Source organism: Dama dama, chromosome 23 (assembly GCF_033118175.1).
Source record: "Dama dama isolate Ldn47 chromosome 23, ASM3311817v1, whole genome shotgun sequence".
NCBI classification, from domain to species: domain Eukaryota; kingdom Metazoa; phylum Chordata; class Mammalia; order Artiodactyla; family Cervidae; genus Dama; species Dama dama.
This window is the reverse complement of record NC_083703.1, coordinates 76,394,676-76,416,626: the sequence shown is the minus strand read 5'-3', so window position 1 is coordinate 76,416,626 and position 21,951 is coordinate 76,394,676.

The window sequence follows — 21,951 nt, the reverse complement described above, 5'->3', positions numbered from 1 at the left end:
TGAGTCACTGCAGTGAATTATTGAACCTGACTGGGTCATGGGAACCCCTGGATTTGTAGCCAGTGGGCTAGAGTGTGGGCTTCCTGGAGACCCCCAAACTTACAGCTGGTGTGTGAAGTAAAGGCAGCTTGTTGGGGGCAGTGCACTGCCTGGGTGGAGTCTCATGAACTCTGGGTGGTCAGCACTACAATCGCGTTGCAATATTGTACCGTCCCTTCTGAGGGCACTTCAGGTTAGAACCTGAAAATCCCCAGTCTCAGATGATCACACAATTCAATCCTTAATCCTGCTATTGTGGAAAGGCTGAGGTGGAGAAGGACTGTGCAGGCAGCAGACACGGTCAGGGTCAAGGAAGGCCAGATCTGTCCACTCCCTTCTTGGCACTTGGGTCATGCAAGAGCTCACCTTGGCCATCACCTTGGTCAGCTGCTTCTCCTCCCACCTGGCGAGTGGGCAGTGAATGGACAGGTGGGAGCTGCACCCCCGCTCACCTGTTTCCGTGGCTGGAAACCGGGGGTAGACAGCAGCTGGAGGGAGAAGGAGGAACCCGTGTGAGCGGCAGTCTCGCTTGGCCTCTCCCTGTTAAGCACCTGGGATACCTGGAAATGGATGACAGATTTCTTCTGAAACCACCCACTGGCTCCACATCTCGGGGTTTAGGCTGACTTCGACATTTTCTTCTTACCTCTTCACCTCTCCTCTCTCCCTTCTTGTTTCCCCCCGCCCCCCGGGCTCTGTCCCTGCTATAAAGAGAAGGCAGTAAATGTCCATCTAGTTTATTGGGGCAATAAAAGGCATTGGGTTTCACGACCAATAAGATTACTCTGGAATAACCATTGTGCATCTAACCTCACCTCCCTTGCACCGTCTTTCTGGAATCTAAGTGTGGTGAGTAGGACACATGAGGACACAGATTTCCTTAACAGCCTGGAATTGATCTTGCTTAGGGATAAGAGATGACCATACTTCACATACTCACTGGTATCCTGACCAGTATACAGCTTATTGTAACTAATCCATGACATGCCTATGAACCCAAATACTGGATACTCTGTTCTGGAAATTCCTCTGACTGGGACTTCTCCCAATAACCCAGACCCTTTTCCATTGAGCAGCTCAAAGGCAGGTGTGTGTATGTGTGGGGGGTAGTGGGGGAGGGTGTTCATGTTGGCTTTCATGGGATGGAAACCTGCTTGGCTCTGTCTTTGGTAAATCTGCTTCAAAATACTTGCTCTTAAATGGGTTATCTGTTCTCTCCTGACCACACTGAAGCTGGCAGCCAGGGATGGACAGTTAACGTTAAGACTCATTTTCCCAGGAAAGAAAGTAATCCATCGTTTTGTAGCCAGAAGTGTTGGGGGTGCCAGGCTGGGACCTGGTGAGAGGTAGGCCAGCCTGGGGTTGGTTTAAGAGCCACAGAGAGGGCACAGAATTGGCCCTTCCTGGAAGACAGGGTGAGAACTACCCTGCCTCCCCCTTCCTCCAGCCTCCAGTCCCCAGACAGTGCTTTTGATTGGCCAAACCCTGCCCAAAGCCAGAGGATAAGAGAGCCTGGGGAATCAGAGCAGGCTCCTTATGATACAGACCGGAGCGGAGTGGGAAAGGGCAGGCAGTGACCCGCACAGAGAAAGCAGGAGACCTTCAAACAATGGGCCTTCCTAGAAGCTGGGCCCCCAGGGCAGGCCTCTCAGTTTGCATTTCTGAATCCTTCTAGTCTGATCCAATTCCCCCAGGAGCCCTTCAGGGTCACTCTTTAGAAGAGGATTTTTTTTTTCCCCTGGCTCTCGGCAGTGTTGTTCCAGTAAATATATAGTCGGTTACCCTAGCGCGTGCACCTGTCTGTCTCTCTCTCTGTGTGTCTCTCTCCTGCTCTCAACGCATCGCTGGGCTGCACAATAAATATTTCTGAAGCACCTTCCGTCGGCTGGGGGCCGGGAAGGGGGGTGGGCAGCGCCAGTCTCAAGGGAATACAACTATGAAAATAGCAGTGTCTGCACCATCCAGCGAGGAAAATGGATAGCTCCGATGCAGCTTGAGGGTATCACAGGGACGAGATGCTTGAAGAGTCTCCAGAGAGGGACCTGCTTCTCTCTGCCCCAGATGGTCAGGGAACAGTGCCCAAAGACGAAGAGACGGATGTGAGCTACGGGATGCATGTCCACCAGATCGTCCCCTTTCCACCTCTTTCTGTAAGACTTTATGGTTAGAGACGTAGACTCAGGAGATAGCCTCTCTTTAATTCCTTGCTCCCCAATTAGCTGTGTGACCTCTGGAAAATGACCCCAAGGAAATGCCAACCTCTTCCCAGCCTCGTCTCCATATACACAATGGATTATGATCCCTGGGTTGGGAAGATCCCCTGGAGAAGGAAATGGCAACCCACTCCAGGATTCTTGCCTGGACAAGTCCATGGACAGAGGAGTCTGGCAGACTACAGTCCATGGGGTCACAAAGAGTTGGACACAACTGAGCAACTAACACACATAACACAAACCCCCTACCTTATAAGGCTGCTGTGATAACCAGATCATAGGATCAGGGGAACTAAGTGCTGTATCATATAAAGCCCTAAGTCTAGGGTTGCCGAGAACTTTGAGGGGTTCCCTGGATACAGGACTTTCAGTGTTAAAAACCAGCACGATTCCAGACAAGCTGGAACAGATGGTTGTCTTATTAAATCTCATTCATTAACATAATAGAGGTCTTTTCCCAGCTGGGAATTGGGTGGGTAGCTGCCCTCCCTGTGATGGGGGAGGGGTAGCTGCCCTCCCTGTGATGATTCAGGTACCCAGGTCCTAACTTTCAGCTCCACCAAGACACACTGGATGTTGTTGCAGGGCTGTCTGGTCCAGTCACGTGTGATTGGCCAAATCTAAGTCGCATGGTCACACCTAACCACAAGGAGCCTGGGAAATACAGTTCTTGTTTGGGAGAAGAATCTGCTTTAAGAGGGACATAGCTGGTCTCTGCCACGAGAGTAAATGAGGTGAGGGAAGCAAAGCTTCCAGGGCAACAGTGACTGACAAGTGTAATGCATTATCGGTGGTGTTATTCATCCTCCTCTACCTCCTTCTGTTATTCGCCTACTGAGAGAGGCCTTCCCTGACCAACCCAGCAAAGCGACCCCTCCGCTTCTCCAGCACTCTCTGCTTGAGAACATGAATTTCTTATTTCCTTATTGTTTTCCTGTTTACTGCCCATCACCCCACCCAAGTAGATGTCCCACTAGAACCAGGACCCTAGATATCTGCTATACCCAGCACCCAGCTCAGCAAATACCTCCTGAAGGAAAACAGGGTGAAGAGTGGGCTAAGCCTTTCATGCAGAAGGCCCTCTTTCTCTGCATCACTCAGTCTGTCATTTCCCCGAGTCCTCAGTCTCCTAGGGGCCCCCTCCCTCCCTCCCTCTCTCCTGGTCTCACCTCCACCCCCTATTTCCCGGGAGCACACACTCCCTGCAGCATCCATTCTGCCCCCTGGTCCAGCCCCTGGCTGCTGTTTCTCCAGAAACTATCTCCCAAGCACTTTATTCCCACCCACATCCCACACCTCTTTTTTGAAGAGCAAGGTTTGTTTTGGTGCAAATGTAATTAACACACATTCAGTAAACACCTTATGTCACAAATTGTATCAAACTCCTCATTATTAGACTCTGCAGATGGCTCCTGGGTACAAAATATTTATATGTCTTGTTTCCGTGGCATATGGCCTGAGAGGGGAGAACGACATGGATGGGGGTGGTGACACTTCTCCCAGCATGACCTCCTCTCTGCTGCCTCTGGGGTTGTCAACACACACACACACACACTCCCTGGTTAGAAGCCTGGGATGAGGCCCATGGGTTGCCCACCCCAGAGATCCCGCCGCAGGCCTCTGTTCAGTTACAGCTAGGATGTGAGACATTGCAGGCTGTGTCTGGAGGTACTAGGCTGTCCAGAGGGTGGGGTAGCTTTGCTGGGCGCTGGGTGTCCAGGAAATTATCCTGGTGCAATTCATAGATTCTGAGAAGAGGAGGGGTCCCAGGCTCCCCACCAGCCCCCCCCCCCTTTTGTTTGACAGATGAGTAAACAGCTGGTAGGCTGAACAGACAATCTGAGTTCAAATCCCAAGAACTTTTTAGTTTGCCTTACTTTTTCCATCTGAGAAATGGGGATAATAACAAAAGCCACCTCACAGAGTTGGTGTAATAATAAAAATGCTTGATATGCTTAAAATTCTGGGCAAACCTCCAGGCATGTAGAAAGTGCTCGGTGTTACATTATTGTTGTTAAAGTCAGTATCATATCCCCTGAAAGAAAAGGACATGGAAACATGTGCAGCTGCTCTTCTGCGTTTTAGATCATGAACCTCCTGCTCACTTCTTCGTATATGATTCTAGACTTTAAAAATACAAAGAGATTTCCTTCACAGGCCCCTAAATGCAAGCAGTTACATGTACAGCTTCGTGGTAGCTCAGCAGTAAAGATCTGCCTGCAATGAAGAAGAAGCAGAAGTGGGTTCGATCCCTAGGTTGGGAAGGTGCCCTGGAGGAGGGCATGGCAACCCACTCCAGTATTCTGGCCTGGAGAGTCCCATGGACAGAGGAGCCTGGCAGGCTGCAGCCCATGGGGTCACAAAGAATCAGAGACGACTGAAGCGACTGAGCACAAAATGCCCGTGCCTGCTGTCATTGATGGGTGGTTTAGGAGTGTTCAGCTTCTCAGGTGGCGCAGTGGTAAAGAACCTGGCTGCCAATGCAGGAGACGGAGGAGACATGGGTTCAACCCCTGGGTCAGGAAGATCCCCTGGAGGAGGGCATGGCAGCCCACTCCAGTATTCTTGCCTGGAAAATTCTGTGGACAGAGGAGTCTGGTGGGCTACAGTCCATGGGGTCACACAGAGTCGGACTTGACCGAGCAGGCACACATGCACACATTAGACATGCTCAGGGTGCTTTTACCCCTGGCTTCTGCCCTTTTGTTCAGTTGCTCAGTCGTGTCCAACTCTTTGCAACCCTATAAACTGCAGCATGCCAGGCTTCCCTGTCCTTCACCATCTTTTGGAGCTTGCACAAACTCAGGTCCATTAAGTTGGGAATGCCATCCAACCATCTCACCCTCTGTCTTCCCCTTCTTCTCCTGCCTTCAATCTTTCCCAGCATCAGGGTCTTTACCAGTAAGTCAGCTCTTTGCATCAGGTGGACAAAGTATTAGAGCTTCAGTATCAGTCCTTCCAATGAATATTCAGGGTTGATTTCCTTTAGGATTGACTGGTTTGACCTCCTTGTTGTCCAAGGGACTCTCAAGAGTCCTCTCTGCCCTACACTTGGTCTATACATGGACCCCTCCCCAACACCCCCTCCTGAGACTCTGCTCCTACTGAGAGAGCCTATGGGCTGTTCCAGCTCCCAGGCCCAGTGCTGAAGTCTTAGGAACCAGGAAGGAGGAGCAGAAGTGGCAGGGGACAGGAAATAGGGAAAGATTTGGGTGCTCGATGGAGAAATGCATATGCTGGTGCCAGCCTTTCTCAAGGCAGTTTGGCATTGTTGAATAGCGATGAAGATGCAAGACCTGAATGTCGGCCATCGTGTTCTTGGTATATCCCCAATTCAAATGCATTTTGTATGCATAACAGGAGGCTGTGTCCAAGGACATCCATCCCTGCAGCACTGGGAATAACCTGGGTGTCAGAACGATCCAGGTGTCCATCCTCAGTAGAATGAATAAATTCAACGTGATGCTCTCACCCAATGGCATATGTACCATCAAGAGTGAAAGGAGCGATGCAACTACATGCATCCCAACACTGAGCGAGGGAAGTCTGGGACCAAAGGCTCTGTTGTGAATAACCCCACTCATGTTACATCCACAGGCAGCAGCACTAAACTGGAGTGCTGTCTAGCCAAGTGTGAGAACGGAGAAAAAGAAGGAAGCTATTACCCGAAGTCAGAACAACGATGACTTTTAGGAATTGAGGAGGCTGTGATCGGGCCAGGAGACACAGAAAGCTTCTGGGAACAGCTATGTCTTGATGTCGTGGGAGGAGGGGCACCTGAGTAGTCACTTGATAAAAAGCTGTTCACAATAATAAGTGTTGGAGCTTCCACGGTGGCTCAGTGGGAAAGAATTTGCCTGCATTGCAGGAAACGCAGATGATGCGAGTTTGGGAAGATCCCCTGGAGGAGGGACTGGCAACTCATTCCAGTGTGCCTGGAGAGTCCCATGAATAGAGGAGCCTGGCGGGCTGTAGTTCGTGGGGTTATAGCGAGTCGGACCCGACTGAAGCAGTTGAGCACGCACGCACACATAAGAAGTGTTACGTAATTTTCTAGATTTCTAAAAAGTAATGGTTCCACCGACTCAGCGGTGGACACTTACTCTTTCTCCTCGATCTAAATGAGGTTGTACGAACTTGTTTCCATGTAACCTCATGCTGCAACGACAGATAAAATCAAGTGGCTTTGTGCCACTTTCTTGACAACTGTAGGTCTGCCCCACCTTGTATTCTCAAGCACTGTGGCTGGCAAAGAGAAGGGCATTCCGGTCTGTGCCAAGCAAGCCTGGCAGAACGGCTGGCGTGGGTTGGGGCACAAAAGGAGCTTGGTCTTGTTTTCTCAGGGGTCCCCACCCCCCAGAGCCAGCTCTCCAGCCTCAGATCTGAAACATGATGTTTTCTCCTTTGTAAACAAAAGAAAAACCAAGGCAATGAAACTTGCTTGGAACCCTAGGGGATGCCACATTCCTGCTGTTCCCAGCCAAACCTGCTCTCAAGACGTTCTCTATCCACACTCAGGATGAGAAAACAAAATCGTTTTCTTTTCGGCGTCCAGTGAGGAGCCAGGAGGAAGGCGCTGTTTGTTTGGACTTGCAGCGCTTTGGGGTTTCGTTTCGTTTGCTTGCTTACTTATTTACACTTCTCTCTGGTCTGAGGTTGAGAGCAGGTTTGGGTCCTGATGGCTTGTGTGTGACCTGGTGGCTGTCCTGGTGGAGAAGAACTTGGCACCGTGGCCCCGTGGAGGGAACCACAGTGTGGCCAGGGCTGTTTTGCAGGGAGAATTTCTGTCTCTGGTTGGCAGCCCTGTTCTTTTTGGTTTACTTCCACCTGCTTCTCCCGAGGCTCTTGCTGGGATAGGATTAGAAGCCTGAAGCAAATAAATAAAAACAACAGCCGACGTTGCTCGATGTCCACTATGTGCTGAGCACCACTCCATTTGTGCGTGCATGCTCACTCAGTTGTGTCTGACTCTTTGCGATCCGGTGGACCGTAGCCCTCGGGGCTCCCTTGTCCATGGAATTTTCCAGGCAAGAATACTGGAGCAGGTTCCCTTTTCCTACTCCAGGGGGTCTTCCTGACCCAGGGATCAAACCCATGTCTCTTGCATCTCCTGCATTGGCAGACGGATTGTTTACCACCAAGCCACCTGGGAATCCCTTCCATCTTTACCCATTTAAAACCCCAAACTTCCCTCTGTGGGAGGTACGTTGACTATTGTGCCCACTTTATAAAGGAGGCCACTGAGGCCTAGAGAGGTTAAGCCACTTGCCCCAGGTCACGTCACTACTCCCTGGCAGAGCTGGGGTTTGAACCCTGAGGGTCTATAATCACAGCTTCCTTTCACTCCTCTGGAGAGAGCATCTTCCCATCCCCGTGGCAGGGCAGATGAGCAGGGGAAGGCCCAGCCCTGGGAGAGATGCTCTGGGAGTGTATCTACAGAGGCCATGGCTGCCCAGGAGACTGTCCCCTTCACGGGGACCTCCCCCTGCAGAGAGCCAGCCCCTCCTAAAAGGCCCCAGCCTGCCAGGGCACGCAGGACTCGCGTTTCACGGCTGGAGAGTCAGGCTCTGTTCTATCACTGGCTGCTGGTTACAGACCAGGCACAGAACTGGGCTCTCAAGGCAGCCGTGGACAGGACCAGTACACCATGTGCCACGAAGAGCCACTCTTTCAGGGAGAGAAACTCCAAAAGGGGGCTTACTCCCCCAAGATGTGGCACTTCTTCATTTGAAATCATCAAAGCAAATAAGAGCATCTATACCACTTTGGATTGCAAGACAGAAACAAGAGACAAAGACGTAGAGAACAAACGCATGGGCATCAAGGGGGGAAAAGGCAGGGTGGGATGAATTAAGAGATTGGGATTGACACATATATGCTATTGATCACTCTCTGTGACCCCATAGCTCACCAGGCTCCTCTGTCCTCGGGGATTCTCTAGTCAAGAATACTAGGGCGGGTTGCCATGCCCTCCTCCAGGGGATCTTCCCAACCCAGGGATCAAACCCAGGTCTCCCACATTGCAGGCATATTCTTTACAGTCTGAGATACTAGGGAAGCCCATACACTACTGATACAGTATATGAAATAGATAATGAATACAAACTTACCATATAGGTCAAGGAACTCCACTGTGGTGACCTAAATCACCTAAAGGAAATTAAAAAAAACAGAGGATGTATATGTACACCTCCAGATGGTTCACTTTGCTGTGCAATAGAAACTAACACAACATTGTAAAGCACCTGTACTCCAATACAATTTAAAAAAAAAAAACATCAAAGCAAATCCAACCCTGTGCTTATCTGCTCTGACGGGAAACTGACTCTCCATCATTCTGGGGGCCTCTTGCTCACCGTGGTTTAGGCCCGACTCCAGGGCTGACCTGACCCAAGGAAACCTCAAAAGGGCCCCTGGTGTTGAGGCAGGAATGGCTGATCTGTGTCTCTGAGCCCATCACCTGAGTCAAGCTCCAGTTCTGACATTTAGCAGCTGTGTGACTTTGGGAAAGTTATACCCCCACTCTTTTTTAAAAAAGTTTTGTTGTATGCCTCAGTGTCTTCATCTATAAAAGGTAATAACAACAGTCCCTAAGAAGCTCCAATACTTTGGCCACCTGATATGAACAGCTGACTCATTGGAAAAGGTTCTGATGCTGGGAAAGATAGAGGGCAGAAGAAGAGGGCAACAGAGAATGAGATGGTGGGATGACATCACTGATGCAATGGACATTGAAGTTGGTGAGAGACAGGGAAACCTGGCGTGCTGCAGTCCATGAGGTTGTAAAGAGTCAAACAGGACTTGGCAGCTGAACAATAACAACAACCAAATGCACGGAGTCGTCATGATGATTAAATCTCTTAATACATAGGAAGCACTGCGGACGTTGGGTGGCAAATAATAAGCACTCGGTCCATGTTAGCTGGGTTGATAGTGATAACAACAGTTGTCATGAGGACCGCTCCTCCTGTTCTCGCGGCCTCTGCCAAGGTCACGCTCCGAAGTTCTGCGGGACGGCAGATTCACACCTCTACTGAGCATCAGTTTCTGCACGGTTTTCAGACGTGACTTTGGAGGGTCCCAAGGCTGAGTCAGTCCCCCCAAATTGGGGGGGGGGACGCACACAGTGGGATAGGGCTGTCATCCCCAGTAGCTCTCCTAGCAGCTTCATGGCAGCCAAGCAGGGCTTTGCTTCCTAACCTATCACTGGTGTTATGAAGCCACCGAACCTCGTTTAGTGCCTGCAGACCCCTGGCAGAATCGGTCACTGCCACAGCGAATGGCAGCCTCTGCAGACCATTAGCTGTGCTTTCCTTCTGCTGATTCAGGGCCTGGCGGGCCACAGGTTGATGGGACTCCATGGGCTCCTGTCCTAGAGCTCAGGGCCAGGCTGGGGGCAGGAGATCCGGGGCAGACTCTGATGGGGCAGGACTCAGGGAAGGGGGTGCAGGAGCACAGTGGGCACCCCTGGAGGGGCTGGCTCAGGCCTGGGCAGGCGAGCCTTTTTTCCTTCATTTCCCAGAGCGACAAAAATGTCTATGCTAAAAGGACCTCACTGTTGGGCTTTAGGAGAGATGGAAGTGTCCAGAAAGCATTCCAGGCACAGGCTGGGGACAAGGGAGTGGTTAGGGAGACCTACCTGCCTTGCAGCAGGTATGGAACCCATCATGAGGCGCTTCAGTACCAGGCCAGAGACTGTGATTTTCACTTCTCCCCTTAATTGAGGAATCAACACTGCACAACCAGTTTCTACCAAGGCCAGGTGGTAGCCCTAGGCAGGGGGTGCCCAGCCCTGGAGGGACCACACACACGGCCTGAAAGAGGCTGCGATGTGTTTTTACAGTCACTACCCAGGGATGCCAGCCGGGTGCTACCAGTGCTTTGTCTTTGCGAGGGAAGTCGGAAGGCTGGATTTTTATGAGAACATGAAGCTGGAGCCGACTGGCACCCCACATGGGGGGCTTCTGCCCGGGCAGCTGGGCAGTGGAAGATTTTGTCAGCAAGGAGCGGAAGTGGCGTGGGAGTTTGAGGCACACTCATGCTTGGCCTGGGTCGAATCCCTCAGCTGAAGCCTGCGGGGACTCGGGGGTGCTGCTGGGGGCAGGCGGCCCCTGTCTTCCTGGAGGCATCTGCTTTCCAGCAGCCTCTCCACATGGGGCCGGAGGCACCTGGAACCACTTAGGAGCCCCCATTCCCACGTCTCGGAGAGCTCGGGAGTCAGAGAGACGATTTGACCTTGGCTGCGACCTGGGTGGACCAGGAGAGAGGGGCCAAAACACGGGGGCCTCTGCTCTGCCCTTCGCCCCTCTGACAACTCCGCCCAGGCAAGGGTTGCTCTAGCTACAGCCCAGGCACCCCCCGGGAACCTCCCCCCCGGGGTGCATACATTAGCATATATTATTTAATCAAGAACAAATCCACTCAGGCTGCTGGGGGCAGGGCATAGAGCAGACACTTCTGCTGGAGGAAAGTATGTGATTTAGAAATGTCAGAGATTTGGAGCCCTGGGTTTATGAGTAGATGGAAGGACAAACTCCCAGAGGGTGGGCTGGGGGTGGGTGTGGAATGACCCTCTGCAGGGACTAAGAGGTCCCCAGAGTGACATGAGTCTGAGCAAGCTCCGGGAGATAGTAAAGGACAGGGAAGCCTGGCGTGCTGCAGTTCATGGAGTCTCAAGGAGTCGGATATGATTGATCAACAGAGTGAAACTCAACATCTAAGCCCATCCTCCCCCTGCCCTCCTATTTTCTCTCCAAATGGGACTGGAGATTCTCTCTAGGAGCCTGAAGGGGCAGGAACACGGGGACACTTGAGAACTTGGCCAGATCACCCCGGAGGTGGTGACGGGGCTTGTAGACAGCAAGCCTGTGGGACTTGGCTCCCAGTGGATGGAGTGGACGTGTCAAGGAGGAAGAGTCCTAGGGCCAAAGGCAGGTGGGGTCTGTCCAGGGTGGACAGCAGAAGAGATGGCTCCCGGGGCTCTCTAGACCTGGGGATGGTAGCTGAAGTCAGGCCCCAGCAGGACTAAGAAAAGTACCAGGAGGACTGGGAAGAGAAAAGGATGAAACCAGGGATGGCCCAGTGACAGCCTGGAGTGAGGTGGGCGGGTGGGACCCACGAGGCTGTCCAAGCAGGCCTGGTCAGAGTGTGGACGTGGGTGGAGGGAACAGCCAGCACCATGGAGAACCAAGAGTGCTCAGGGCTCTGGTTTAGTGCTCGATGGAAACCAGTGCCTTCATTTTCTCCCAAATCCTCCAAGCTGGGTGGCTCATCACGCCCGTGATGTAGAGAAGGTCCCTGAGAAAGCAGTTAATCCAACAACTCACAGCCCCTAGTGATGGAGCCAAGGTGCCTCGTTCAGATCAGCGCAACCTGGCGTGGCCTTTTCAAAGGCAAACAGTCCATGGTCTGAACGGGCCCTTCCCAGAGAAGGGGGTTGAGAGGGAACATGACACATGTTCCTGGGTGGCCTCACGCGTGTCCTCAGCTTAGACGGGACCCAGAAGGCAGGATACAAGCTCGCAGGGTGGGTTTCAGGGGAATCTCTCTGCCTTTACTGAAGACAACATCGTTCCAACACGCAAGCTACGACTCACTGCACATAAACATCCACCCACATGTGTGGCTTCATCCATCAGCAAGTGCACAAATGCACCCCCTTATCACCCACCCAATGCATCCTAACACAAGCACATCCCCAGTTATACCAAATAAACATACACATGCTTGCTCATCTGTTTTCATTCACTGAACATCACCTGAGCTCCGGGTGCTTCTTTGCAAGGCAGCCTGTCGGAGGCCCTTGGAGGCCAAGGAGGGGCATCCAGCTGTCTGCAGGGTAGGGCAGGGAAGGTTACCAGGGAGAGCAGAGTTATGCCCAGTCTTGATGGATGAGAAGGAATTTGCCTGGAAAGTGGGGGGAAGACCAGTGATTCATTCATTCATTTTGGCTTTATTATACCTTTGTTTATGTACAAATTATCTATGTCCTCTGTAGAATAGAAGCTCCAGGATTTTTGTTTCGCTCATTGCTTTGTCTTAAACAGGATCTGACATACATGGACCTGTTAATAATTACTATTGAAAGAATGAACTCATCCTCCCTGAAGGATTCTCATGGAGGTGACTTGGCTCCTATTGCCTGTGATGAGTTGTTTCAAAATGTTCACAAAGAATAACGATCCTTCTGCCCCTTTATGGAGAAGAGGACAGAATCAGTGGTTTTTTCACCTGGAGAGAGTGGCTTGAAGTGAAGTTAGGCAGAGCCAAGGTTCGAAAACCTGCTGGGTGTTTCAGAGTTACAGAGCAGGGGGCGCATGGGAGATGAAGAAAAGAAAGGAGGAGAGGAGAAATGGAGGGAGGGAGAGAAGCAGAAGGAAAGAATCAAAAAGCCCCAAGACCTGGGTCTCTGAGAACTAAGTGGCCTTGGCCTACTTTGGAAACATCACATGGAAATGAACCAGCCTAGAGGACAGAGAGAATGTGCGGGCTCACTAACCACATGGTTTTGAACAAACCTCTGGTGTCCGCGTTGCAGCAACTCAGGGGCTGGATAGATGTTTCCCCGTGTGAGTGAATTTCAGGTGGTACCCAGATGCACGTGTTTCATTTCAATAATTATCAGAAATGAAAGAATGTCATGATGATGACTCAAGGATGAGGTTATCTTCTTCAAGCCCACGTAAAGCTGGTTTGAGGAGATGTTGGTGGGTGGGTGAGGTGCAGGTATGTGGCACAGGTGCTGGTGGGTGTGAATGCTGATGTCAGGAAGCACAGACCTGGGTGAGAGCAAAAGAAGCCTCCGGTTGTGTGGTTTCGGGGTATGGCAGGGTCTAGGAGACTTGAGAAGGGGCCCCCATGGGGCTGCTTCCCAGCCTGCTCTCCTAAAGGGGAAGGAAATCTAGTAAGGTCTTACTGGGACAAGAGGCTGCCACCTACATTATCACGTAGTCAGGAAGCATCCTGAGAGGATGAGAACAACTCTGATTAGCGAACACTTGGTGCTGTGTGTGCGAAGTTGCTTCAGTCATGTCCCACTCTGTGCCCGCCAGGCTCCTCTGTCCATGGGATTCTCCAGGCAAGAATACTGGAGCAGGGTGCCATCTCTTTCTCCAGGGGAATCTTCCCAGGCCAGGGAGTGAACCTGTGTTTCTTACGTCTCCTGCATTGGCAGGCGGCTTCTTTACCACTAGCGCCTCCTGGGAAGCCAGTGAGTGCTTTAGACTCCAAACAAAGCAGACTCAGGCTCTGCGCTGGCTGCTCTGCCTCCTGGACACCTTCCCTGTGCCCCTCATCTGGCTGCTCCTTCCCATCCAAGTCCACCTTCCTGGAACAGCTTTCCCAGCTGCTCTGCGTGACACACGCCCGCCCACCCTCATCACTCTCTCACCCATGGTCTCGTCTCGTCCTCTTGACTGGAATCATTTATCTGTCAACGTGTCAAGGGTCCATTTCCCCAACTATGTGTCATCTCCACGAGTGGGGGCTGTATCAGGGGTGTTCACTGCTGGCACTCTGCAGGGGCCCTGATATTTGCTAAATGACTGAATGAACGGCCAGGCAGTATCCTGATTGTCTGCCGCTACCTCTTGAACATGCATTTTATTACATGTTCAAGATACACCAGCATTGTTCTTTTTCTCCCTGTCTTCCAGGACAGACCTAGAGGGCCTTTGTGCTATAACGAGAGCTGGCATCAGCATGTTTTAATAATAGAAAGTGGAGGGACCGGCGGTGTAGCTAAAAGTCATTTAAACAGAACCTGCACCTCTGGCCTCAGAGAGCTTATCAAAGGCCCCCGCACATCTGTCACGGCTTTGGGGTGTCTTGGTTAGCCAGCCCCCCAGAGCCCAGGAGGGAAGCCCCAGTCCCTGAGGAGGCCTGGCAGATTTGCGCTCAGTGTTTGCACTCAAGGAAAGGCTTTGCAAAGACAAAAGCTTCGAGGCCCAGGCCCAGCTGCCCAGCGAGGTTGCCAGGTTGGCAGATCTCCATGGAGACCACAGAAGCACAGCTGTTCCTTCTCACTTCCCAGGCATTGCTCTGACTCTGCAATGTTGGGGCCTGGCGCCTGCGTGAGCACCTCCCACACCCCAGGCGGAGGCCCAGGCTGGGCCCCCTGCCCACGGGGAGGAAGGAGGAGGGCCGTGTCTGTTCTCCCAAGGAGAAGGGCATCTTGGAAGACAGGGCTAGGTGCAGAGTGTCCCTGAGGGGCTCCGGTGCTGGCCAGTGTGGTTCCTGGGGCCCCTGGGAGTCTGGGGGTGGAGGACCAGCACAAACAACTCTGTGCCAGTTCAGGCCTGTCCCGGGAGGAAGAAGCGGCAGCTTCTGGTGGGATCAGTTTTGGGATCTGGGGTTTTCCAGCCCTGAAGCCAAGGCCTCCCTGTGGCCCTCAGACGCTTTCAGCCTCTGCTTCTCTGTCTCTTTCCCTATTTTGAAGTCTAGCTGATTTGCAATATTAGTTTCAAGTAGACAGTGGAGTGATTCAGTGTGTTTGCAGATTATATTCCGCTGTCAGTTATTACAAGATAATGGCTCTGATCCCCTGTGTATGTCCTTGCTGCTTATCTACTTTATACTTAATAGTTTGTATCTTAATCCCATACACCTTATTTGTCCCCTCTTGCTTCTCTCTCCCCACGGATAACCACAAGTTTGTTTTCCTATATCTGCGAGTCTGTTTCCGTCCTGTCTATACACCCATCTGGATTATTTTTGAGATTCCGCACATGACCGTGGGCTGCAACTCTCAGCCAAGCAGCAAAATCTTGGACCCAAACCCTTTACGTCTCCATCAGTGAGAACTGGAGCTATGCCCCATGATATGGTCACTCGGCGAACTATTGTTCACCATCGAAAGAATGTGGCAGCTCCATATACACAAAGAAACTCCAAACGGAAGTAAAAAATGCAAGCCATAGGTCTGCACGCTTGAATGAATATGGGCTGTGTTCACTCCTTGCGTAGGTATTGATCATGAACCAGGGGCCAGGTACTGATCATGATGCTGAAGACTCTGCAGGGAAAGAGACAGACAGGGCCCTGTCCTCGTGGAGCTGTGACTGATGGTTTCCTTTCCTTCCCCTCCTCCCTCCAAGCACACTGGAGTGGGATGCCATTTCCTGCTCCAGGAGATCTTCCCGGTCCAGGGATTGAACCTGGGTCTCCGGCACTGCAGGCAGATTCTTTACCATCTGAGCCACCAGGGAAGCCCTCTTTCACAGATGCTGAATCTGAGGTGACAATCTTCAGTTCACCCGAGCCCCTGCCCCCAGCGCTTCTGTGCTCGTCCCCAGGGATGGGAGCCAGGAAGCCTGGGACACAGGAGGGAGACACTGCTCTTGGCCCGCCCATGAGTGTCGTTGTTTTTCCCTGGTGAATCTCACCAACAAACACGTGTTTCAGCAGAGGGCTCCAGAATATCAGCTCCAGACCCCTCAGAAGACACCAGGACGGCATCCGCCTTCCGGCCCCCATGGTCTCACCCACTCCCAGAACAGCTGAAAGCATCCTCCGCTCTCGTTCGCTGGGTTACACTGGTGGCTGTTGTCCTCACTCTGTGTGTGTCCGGAGCTGACTGTGAACACGCTGAATCCTCACGACGACTCTGTGCAGGAAGTCCTGGGGCTGTTCGTGTAACACAGAAGAGGAAAGTCGTGTAGCACGGTTCATAAATTTTCCAGTTTTGTGTTTGGATGTTTGGGTGATGTGCACCTCCATATTTAGTGGCAGAAAAACAATAACATTGATCCTGCTCCTGCATCTGTGCTTTGGGCAGGCCTTGGTGGGGTCACCTTGTCCCTGCTCCATTTGGCATCGCTATGTGGCTCGGGCATCATCCGAAAGCTCCCACACTCAGTGATGCTGAGGCCAGGAGTGAGGACTCCTCTGTGAAGTCCCTCACCCACTTCTCTACCCTCTTCTCATCATGGTGTCTCCTGGAAAACCTCAGGGTAGCAGAACTCTGATATAGTGCCTAGGGGCTCCCAAAGCACAAATCCTAAGAGACAGACAGACAGACAGAGAGATGTTCCAGGCAGAATCTGTACCCCTTTCTTGACCAAGCCTTAGAAATCTGAAATGCCACCTCCACAAGCTTCTCTCATGGAGGATGAAGGGGAAATAAACTCTGCTTCCAGTGGAAGGAACTCTACTTCCAGTAAAAGATCGGTAGACATACTTTGAAGCCACCACCCAGAGCAAGACAGTGGTTGTTGGATTTGAAGCTAGACGGTCAAGCTCCAGAACATATGCTCTTGGCCACCTGCTCCACCTCTTCATTGTTTTCTCTTTGGGGAAGAAAGCATTGCCTTGCTTCTCTCAGGTCCACGCACTGAGCAGGTGGTCCATACATGTTTGTTGATTATATTGCGAAGACTCTAAAACTCCGCAGGCCGGAGGACCCAAGTCACCCTCACTCTCATCTACAGAGCTCAATGAAAGAGCTGGTGGGCCAGAGAGGGGAGGAAACTTCCAGGGAATAGGAAACTTCCAGGGGCTCCTTGTTAGAATCTCTAATGAGATGACTTAGGTGCATCTGCGGCTCTGATGAGGGAAGAGCTGGCTTTCTCTGGGTCGTGTTTCCATAGTAACCAGCAGAGACCCAGGCTTCAGCAGGGTCTGCATTACCAGCTGAGAGCTACTGGTCACCAGGCACCCTCTTTCTGCAGGCAGCTTCCTGGGAACAAAACTGCCAGCTCATAGGACGGGGATGGCTGTCACCCTGGCACCCGTGGAAGGGTCTGTTACTCTGGCAGAAGCAAAGTGGTGTGAGGTAGGTATATAAGGACAGAAATTCTTGCTGGGATGGCAGGGGATGAGGAAAAAGCAGAGCATGCCCTCAGAGATCATTCAGGCCCAAATTAGCAAATAAGTGACACTCACTCATTGATTCCCTCGACAAACTTCCACAGAGCATCAGCTCTGGGCCAGAGGTCTTCTGGGAGCTGAGCTGTGAACAAAGGGTCAGTTCACAGGGGGCTGATGATAAATAGAATACATCAGAAGGGAGTCACTGCACAAGCTGCTGGCAAGCCCTTTGGGGAACAGAAATCGGAGTTGGGGCATGGGAGAGTGGACAAGCCTGGTGGCCTGGGCTGGCCTCATTGAGAAGGTGGCAAATGAAAACAGGCCTAAGGGAGGGGAAGGGAAGGGAGGGGTAGGAGTGGAAGTAGGGAGAGGGGGGAGGCCTTCAGTTCACTTGCCACCTTATTCTTAGCTCAGGGGAAGACTGGACGGCTGTTGGCTCTGTTATCTGCGGAAGGGTCGTGACCCTCACCCTGTGGAACTCAGCCTTGGCCGTGGGGGACTTGCTTTGGCCACCAGAGTGAGTGGACCTGGCATGTGCTACTTTGAAGAGGACATGCTTGCCTGTCTCTGGAAACGCTCCTCTAGGGGCAGGGGCTCCTAGTAGAGGATGATGTTGCTTGAGGATGATATTATGGATTTGGAACCCACCCCGTCTGCAGCAGGATGAGATGCTGGGATCGACTAGCTGTGTCTGCCAAGAAGCAGGAAGGGAAAGTAACCCCAAAGTCCTTGTACCCACTGCTGCTGACCAATCCCATCCCATACTGAAAGGTGCTTGGTCCAAAATCTCACAACCGATAATCAGTGCTCAGCATGGGGATTGGCACTTGAAATATTTGCTGAGTGAATGAATCGCCAGTGAGTTTAGAGATCGGACCTCCAGTTATCTTTGGAGTGGACTGGGTCACATCCTCAGGGACTGTTATGCTCCCAAATATTGTAACTGTTGGCGCTGAGAATGCCACAAATCCTAGTGTTCTCTTATCAACAATTGCTCATGGAAAAATATATTCTCACATATAAGGTTTAACGTGTCCTTTTCTCCAGTATAATTTTCTCCATCAGGAAGTCCAACATGAGACACTAATAGTGGCATTTCGGGAGGCAATGATAATGCAGGGAAGGTTCTGGAGGAAGAAGGGGACCTGCTCTTGGTGCTGCTGGAATCACTATGGGTGGTGGGAGGCTGTTGACAGTGCCTGGCCCAGAATATACATTAGTCATTCAAGGAGGACAGAGTTTATCTGCACAATGTCAGGTGAAATTAATTCGGGAAGGACTCATGCATTGCATGTTTGGAACAGAGACTAAGAGGAAAAAAAGTTAACAGCTTGAGGAGCCCAGCCTGGAGTGAGGCTGACCCAGCAGAAGGAGGGGGATTATCTGTGTGTCACCTTTGACGGAAGCTCTGGGCTCAACCACTGCTCTGCCAGAAACGGTGTCTTACAAGGAGTTCTTTTGTCAGGATTCTTTTGGCTGCAAGTGACAGAAATAAATAAAATAGACAGAAATCAAAGAGGTAAGTAAATGAAAGCTTGAGGTGTTTGTGGCCTCAGGTATGGCTGGATCCAGGGCTTAGGGTTGTGGCTTCTGGAAACACAGATCTGTTTTCCCCGGTCACTCAGTCCAGCTTTCCTCCAGGTTGGTTTGATTCTTGGCTCACAGCAACAGAAGAGAATAAGCAGCAACCTCAGGACTTTATCCTGCCCTCCCAGCAACTGTTATAGCAAGAGAAGTCTCTTCCCCAGTTTAGCCAGCAAAGATCCCAGGGTAGGCTCTAATTGGACCAACTCAGATCATGTGACTGCATCCTGCCAATAACTAAGGCCAGACAATGGATGAGCCAGGCCTGGGCCACACGCCCATCCCTGGATTCAGTGGTGGAGACGTGTGTGCTAAGTTGTTTCAGTTCTGTCCAACTCTTTGCAACCCGATGGACTGAATCTTCTGTCCTTGGGATTCTCCAGGCAAGAATACTGGACTGGGCTGTCATTCCCTTCTCCAGCGGTGGAGACAGCCCCACCCAAAGACTGAGGAGTGACCCCAAAAAAGAGAACCCGGGTACTGTCAACAGAAGATGAAGGAATAGACCCTGACAGTCAGAAAAACCCATGACATAGACTGAGAACCCGACTGCAAAAATTCCTACTCCTAGCACAAGTGCCCCTGGAGACAACCCTTTCCTGGCCAATGTAAATGTGATTTAAACTCCCTTCTCACACCAAATACATCAAGACAGTGAGTGGCTCGTTAAGAAGGATGAGCAGGCACACGTTGCTGGATTTTAATGCTTTAAAAATGACTTCTGCGTCTGTTTAAGGATTACTATTTCCTCGAAGAATTCAGCTCCACGAGATAAGTGTTAATACCTTATTTCTTGGGGGACTCTGCGGTCCAGAGTTGGAATTGATTGTGAACAGAATACAATAATTTACTTTTTATCAGCATCCTCCACAGAAACCTGTTTCCTTGGAGGAAAATGCATTTAGCCTCACCTCTCTAATCCCTCTGTAAAAGTCCTAAATCACCACCCGTCACTCAGCGCCACTCAGCCAGAAATGACCAGCACTCCGTCATAATAAAAGCAGAATTACAGTCGCTGTCACATCCTGCTGATGGCTCCTTTAGGGCCGGATAGGAGTGAGGCATCTGAGTAGTGTCATGGAGAGAAACAAGACCCATGGGCTCTGCCAAGAGAGGGTGAGGAGGTGTGCCATGGGTCAGGGCTGGTGTTGGTTTCTGCGTTTCTGTTTCCCAAAGTCAGAATTAATGGCCCTTTCCTGTGTCTTGGGGGGTGGCAGGCAGACTGCTGATTTATAGTCTCCTGATGGGTTTAATTTGGTTTTTTGAAAATAAATAAGCCACCAAGTCTAGTAATTGGGGACTTCCACATCAAGATCATGGTCTTGCAGTCTTCTTGAAAATTAGGGAGGGACTTCCTTGGGGGTCCAGTGGTTAGGAATCCACCTTCCAATGCAGGGGATGCAGGCGTGATCCCTGGTCGGGGAACTAAGATCCCACGTGCTGCGGGGCAACTAACCCTCACGCTGCAATTAGAGAAAGCCTGTGTGCTACAACAAAAACCTAACGCAGCCAAAAGGAAAAGAAAACCTGGGAATGCTGGGAGCTCTGCCTTTGGCTGGGGCCCAGGAGTGACCCCTCTCCAGCTCACCGAGCCCTGGCGAACTCTTCACCATGTCACCTGCGTGGCCAGCACCGCCTGGGTCAGAGAGCCTGGCTCCCAGTGCAGCGGGCAGATCAGAGCTCAGACTCCAGACAGACAGGCTGCCAGCCTCCACTGTGGGGTTAGACATGTACTGGCTGGGTGACTTGTTTTCATGTGCACCTCGGTTTCCTCATCTGAAAAATAAGTCTGATAACACCCCCAGTGACCGAGGGGAGTAAAAGCATTCACAGCCACGCAGGTCACTGAGAATCACACTTGCACACAGGGGACATGGAGCAGGTGACCTGTGGCTGCGTTGCTTCTGCATTCGTTCTGCCTTCACGCCGTGCTCACCCTCTCGGCTGGTACAGTGGCCTCCAAGAAGACGTGTCCAAGTCTGAACCCCTGGTTCCTGCAAATGTGGCCCTAGGTTGAAAGAAAGGTCTTTGCAGATAAAATTAAGTGAAAGATCTCAAGACGATATCATCTGGATTAAGCAGCTGGGGTCTAGACCCAGTGATAAGTCTCCTCATAAGAAGAAGGAAAGAAACATGGAGAAGAAGATGTATGAAGACAGAGGCAGAGATTGGAGTGATGCAGACACAAGCCAAGGGAAGCTGCGAGAGGCCAGGAAGGCCTTCTCCCCTGGAGTCTTTGGAGGAAGCCTGGCCCTGCCAGCACCTGGGTTTCAGACCTGTGACCTCCAGAACTTTAACAGAAAACTGTTCTGTTGTTTTACACCACAAACAAATGTGGTCATTGGTGGCTGCAGAAATAGGAAACTGATACAGGGATGGATGGCAGATCCTGCAGCTGGTAAAACTTCTCTCCATCCCTGACTTAGCCCACTGCCTGGTACATTAATGCAAGACATCCTGAGTTGACTCTGGAAGACTTCACAGTTGAAAAAACTGTAATTGTGCCCCACAGGACATCCATCGGGGAGAGAGGGGTCTTTTGTAAGGTAAACTGTGCTCATGTATTTGGAAGGGAGGAAAAAGTCTTCCTGGTTCAGCCTAGTTCATCCACCAGTACTGTACCCGTGTGCAGACAGGACCAGTTGCCTAGTATGCAGGGCCCAGTGCAAGATGGAAACGTGGAGCCCCTGGAGAAAGTGGAGAACAGAGAGGCTAAGCAGCCTCCTGGAAGCTGTGGGTTGCTTACCTGCTGCCCCTCAAGCAAGCAATGACCACAGAGCTGACACATTGCACTTCACATATATTAGCACTGTTAACCCTTCCATGGGCCCAAGTGGCCAAAGTTATTATCCTCATGTTACAGATGAGGACTCAGGCTCATCTTGGATTGCAAGGAGATCCAACCAGTCCATCCTAAAGGAAATCAGTCCTGAATGTTCATTGGAAGGACTGATGTTGAAGTTGAAACTCCAGAACTTTGGCCACTTGATGCAAAGAGCCAACTCATTTGAAAAGAGCCTAATGCTGGGAAAGATTGAAGGCGAGGGGAGAAGGGGACGACAGAGGAAGAGATGGTTGGATGGCATCACCAACTCAATGGACATGTGTTTGAGTAAACTCCAGGAGTTGGTGATGGACAGTGAGGCCTGGCGGGCTGCAGTTCATGGGGTCGCAGAGTTGGACACGACTGAGTGAACTGAACTGAACAGATGAGTAAACTGAGGCACAAAACCCTTAAGCAACTTGCCCAACATCACATGGCCTGTAAGTGGCAGAGCTGGCATTTAAACCAGGGAGAAAGCATGGGTAT